A 5743-nucleotide genomic window follows, 5' to 3' on the forward strand; every position below is an offset into this window, starting at 1 on the left:
CAGTAAATCTAGAGGATGGCAGGCTCGGACACACAAAATGCTTCAACTTAAAACACTAGGAACCCCAACAACGATATATATATATATATATATATATATATATATATATATATATATATATATATATATATATATATATATATATATATATATATATATATATATATATATATATATATATATATATATATATATATATATATATATATATTGAATAGTAACAATAAAAATAAAAAAAAAGAACAAGAATGAAGCAGGACAATAAATTAACAATATATAGTATGAAATACTTGTAGTGATGGCACGGGCTCAGCAGTTGTCTATGCGTGTGTGTGTGTGTGTGAGAGTGTGGCGTAAGTGTAGCACTTGTATAACGAGGGTGTGCGCAGGTGTAACGTGTGGCGTGGCGACGTGAGGGTAGCACAGGTGTAATGAGTGGAGACGTGAATGTGTGTGCACGAGTGTTGTGAGTGTTCTGCTATGCTTGTGTGAAAGATGACCCAGAATCCAAGCTCCCGGGAGAGGGAAGTAGATCCTCTGATGTGTGTAGTAGACTCCTGAGGTGTCGACCATAAGGCAGGAGGTGGCTTGAGTTTGGTGCCCGAGGCTTGAGTCTGAAGCCCCGATGTAAGTGGAGCGGTAGATCGAGATTCCCAACCTGCGGGCGTCTCGAGGAGTGGCGGATGAGGGAGCGAAGTCCCATGAGCTCGAGGGCTGTTATAGTATATATATATATATATATATATATATATATATATATATATATATATATATATATATATATATATATATATATATATATATATATATACTCACAAATAAGTTAATCAGTAACTGCCAGGAGGAGAGTGTTGAGAATGAGGGTCTTGCATGTCAGGCTGCGATAGTTGTAATTTACGTAAATCCTTATGAAAGTGTTGTTTCTCGTTACTCAGAAAACATGGACGCACACCCACCCACCCACTCACACCAACGCGAACACTCACCGACCCATCTTGGCATACACACACACACACACACACACACACACACACACACACGCCGTCCAGCCCTCAATCCTTCGTCAGGAAAGCTTATCTTCACAACCTAGATATAAAGGTGTGTTGGTTCTCGAGGATGAGTGGATTAAGCGTGACTCAAGCCATCGGGCCCCTCACGAAGAGACAAGCAGCGATTCGTCTGGCTGAGGAGACTAGACGGCAGCTCTCTGGCTTGAAATGCTGCGTCACAACGTCCAAGGAGGCTGCAATCAACATGTCAACGTTCATCATGTCACTTTTTTTTTTTTTTAGGTTAGAAGTTTGAAATTTTAAATGCCTAAAATGAAAATTACTAGATATGTTTTATATACATTATGATCTTTATAACTATAACTATAACTATAACTATATATATATATATATATACATTATGATCTTTATAACTATAACTATAACTATAACTATATATATATATATATATATATATATATATATATATATATATATATATATATATATATATATATATATATATATATATATATATATATATATATATATATATATATATATATATATATATATATATATATATATATATATATATATATATATATATATATATATATATATATATATATATATATATATATATATTAATTTTTTTTTTTTTATTCAGTATTATAGTGACAAGAAAATATCTTGAAATGAAATGTACAATGTGTTCATTTCGTAACGTAAATATTCAACATGCATAGGAAAATCTAAAGATGAAATGATTTTGCAATATCTGAGGATTTCATTAATGTTTTGTTGGTAGCCTTGTAGTTCAATGACAGAACAAAGCGAGAAACTCACAAATAAGTTAATCAGTAACTGCCAGGAGGAGTGTTGAGAATGAGGGTCTTGCATGTCAGGCTGCGATCATTGCTGGCCGTAACAGTCCAGACGTTAGTAATGCCATATTCATTAAGGCGGCAGGTGGGGAGGTGTGGCTATGAATGTGCTTCCCTGCACGGCTGTTGGCTGGAAGCTTACGGTGCAGTGCCGCAAACCTAAGGGGGTTCTCCATTGCAGCATCAACCAGACCTGAGCCGACTGTGGGAGTGACAAATGGTTCCCTGGACGCCGTGTGTCACCGGATTGCAGGCGAGCGTCAGGCGGACCATGAGTCGGGACGCTGCCAAGTCCGTTGTCCAGAACCTGACCAGGAAAATTTAAGAAGCGTGGCCTTGACCTTGCTCAGCAGTTGTGCCCTCACCTGACCTACGTTATGTTGCTCTGCGTTCATTGTTTCTGGCAAAGTGAGTTAGTGCAGCCGTGCCTTCAGTGTGTCACCATAATTTGCAAGCAGTCGATTTCCTGCTCTACTTTACCAGGTGGTATTTGTTTTGAAAGAGAGTTGAGAAGTGGATTATGTCATGCTCTCAACCTAAATTTTATACTTCTTTATTCATAACTGCATCAACAGACCACCTGGGAAAAGTAATGCTTTGTGCCTCTGTTTGTTTTCATTTCACGACACGGTAGGAAGGGAGAGCACGACCACAGAGCAAAGAATTCAAGAGATACCTCTTGGAATTCTGGGAAAATAGGATGCGCATTTCTGGTCGTCCTTCAGAGAAGCTAATGTTATGCATGCGTATGCCATTTAAATTCAGCGAAGAAATTTGAGAAATACTTTTGAAAAATGTTTTAACGAACTCCTATCGTTAAATCTTCATAAGAAACGTTTGCACCATAAAGTAACGAAATTTTGTGCCTCACATCCAGCATCAGAGACCATAAGAGCACCAGCAAGGTGTATTCGAGGAGCAGTGTTAAGATGTGCATAAACAAAGTAAAATATACGTAGTGCTGACAGGCATCACAGAAAAGAAAACTTGTAATAACATTCCAAAGGAAAAAACTTTTAACCAGTACAGTGTTGCGCTTTGTCAGAGATAGTGGTCTTGTCAGGCTGCATTTCTTTTTCCTATGCTTTTTATTTATCCCGTAAAATGACAGAAAAAGGAAAATAACAACTCGTTTCATATATATATATATATATATATATATATATATATATATATATATATATATATATATATATATATATATATATATATATATATATATATATATATATTATATTATTCCCATGGTATGAATGCAAGTGTGGCTACCATGCGATTTTGATTCCAGGATTGTTTCCCTCCTCAGAGCCCACGATATCAGACTTGGGAAGCGGAATTTTACTTTTATATATTTTTTTAAAGCTTTCAATCTCACCTCTACATATACTTTCACAACCTTACAGTATGTGCAATAAATCAGTACGTCTTTACAGTATAAATACCTATAAATAAACGAGAACTGTACGTTCAGGTAAAAGGTTGGATGTACATCTGGCAACACCTTACGTCTCAAGGCCATGGCTGCTGCGTACACCCGCAATTATCAAAGAATATAACATACTATGAATTTTGTGACTTACAGTTTTCCTTTCTGGTTACTCTGAAGTCTCATTTCCTATTTACTATGCCTTACTGATTATAGATTTGAGAAATAATTTCTACTTTCAACCTCGCAACATAGGTGGAAATACAGAAGCAGGCAGGGAGTTCCAGAGTTTACCAGAGAAGGGCATGAATGATTGAGAATACTGGGTAACTCTTGCATTTGAGAGGTGGACATAAGAGGGATGAGAGAAAGAAGAAAGTCTTGTGCAGCGAGGCCGAGGGAGGAGGGGAGACATGCAGTTAGTAAGATCAGAAGAGCAGTTGGCATGAAAATAGCGGTAGAAGATAACAAGAGATGCAACATTGCGGCGATGAAAAAGAGGCTGAAGACAGTCAGTTAGAGAAGAGGAGTTGATAAGACGAGAAGCTTTTGATTCCACTCTGTCTAAAAGAGCGGTATGAGTGGAACCCCCCAATAAATGTGAAGCATACCCTATACATGGACGGATAAGGCCCCTGTACACAGCAGCTTGTGGGTAGGGGATGAGAAAAAAAAAAAAAAAAACTGGCGGAGAAGACCCAGAACGCCTAACTTCATAGAAGCTGTTTTACCTAGAGATGAGATGTGAAGTTTCAAGTAAAGGACAAACCAAGAATGTTCAGTGTAGAAGAGGGGGACAGTTGAGTGTCGCTGCAGAAGAGGGGATAGTTGTCTGAAAGCTTGTGTCGAGTTGATAGATGGAGGTATTGAGTTTTTGATGCACTGAACAATACTAAGTGTGCTCTGCCCTAATTAGAAATTCTAGAGAGATCAGAAGTCAGGCGTTCTGTGGTTTCGCTTCATGAACTGAAGGGTTGGATGTCTATGAGAAGACGTAGAAATGTGCAGGGTGGTATCATCAGCGTAGGAGTGGATAAGACAAGAAGTTTGGTTTAGAAGATGATTGATGAGTAATAGGAAGAGAGTGAGTGACAGGACAGAACCCTGAGGAACACTACCGTTAATAGATTTAAGAGAAAAACAGTGACCGTCTACCACAACAACAATAGAACGGTCAGAAAGAAAACTTGAGATGAAGTTACAGAGAGAAAGATAGAAGCCGTAGGAGGATAGTTTGGAAATGAAAGCTTTGTGCCATATTCTGTCAAAAGCTTTTGATATGTCTAAGGAAACAGCAAACGTTTCACAAAAATCTCTAAACGAGGATGACCAAGACTCTGTAAGGAAAGCCAGAAGATCACCAGTAGAGCGGTCTTGACGGAACCCATACTGGCGACCAGACAGTAGGTTGTTAAGTAATAGATGTTTAAGAATCTTCCTGTTGAGGATAAATTAAAATGTTTACAGAGGCAGGAAAATAAAGCAACAGGGCGGTAGTTTGAGGGCTTAGAACGGTCATCCTTTTTAGGAACAGGCTGAATGTAGGCAAACTTCCAGCAAGAAGGAAAGGTAGATATTGACAGACAGAGTTGAAAGGGTTTGACTATTCAAGGTGCAAGCACTGAGGCACAGTTTCTGAGAACAATAGGAGGGACCCCATCAGGTCCATAAGTCTTCCGAGGGTTTAGGACAGCGAGGGCATGGAAAACATCATTGTGAAGAATTTTAATAGGTAGCATGAAGTAGTCAGAGAATGCAGGAAAGGGAGGAACAAACCCTGAATCATCCAAGATAAAGCTTTTAGCAAAGGTTTGAGCGAAGACTTGGCATGGTTCCTGGCAGAAATATAAAGCGCATGAGATTCTGGTGATTGAGGGATCAAGTACTTTTTGTGGGCTACCTCTCCATCATGTATAGCACGAGAAAAGTCTTGCAAGGTTTGGAAGGTTTAGGTTGAGAAAAAGAGTGAGGAATGTACGTCTCTATGCCAGACACTATCACTTTTGTTATGCTCTCGGCACACAGAGACGGATCTCTGACACGGAAGCAGTAGTCATTCCAAGGAAAACTAGCAAAATACCTCCCTGGCCATTTTGTGGCTCGGGTGACGACTTTAGAGCACAATTTCGGCAGAGAAACTAACATGCCACACCTGTTCGGGACTGACGCAGACATCTTCCAGTACATGGAAGTAGGTGACAAGGAGTCCGAGTGAGTTGCTGACAGAAAGAAGAGGAAGGCGAAGAAGCAGCTTCAGTTCAGCAATGACTATGAGCCAGAAGGGCATTAGGAAAACCTGGCTACAATGCAGCAGGTGGCGCCTCCTGATTCCTACGCCTTCAAGTGCATAATACTTTGCAAAGAAAAGGCGACCAGGTTCCATCTAATTTCTCTGAAATGTCATGTGACTACCATTGGATGTTGTTTTGAAGAGAAAAAAA

This window comes from Scylla paramamosain, unplaced genomic scaffold (genome assembly GCF_035594125.1).
Source record: "Scylla paramamosain isolate STU-SP2022 unplaced genomic scaffold, ASM3559412v1 Contig11, whole genome shotgun sequence".
Lineage (NCBI taxonomy): Eukaryota > Metazoa > Arthropoda > Malacostraca > Decapoda > Portunidae > Scylla > Scylla paramamosain.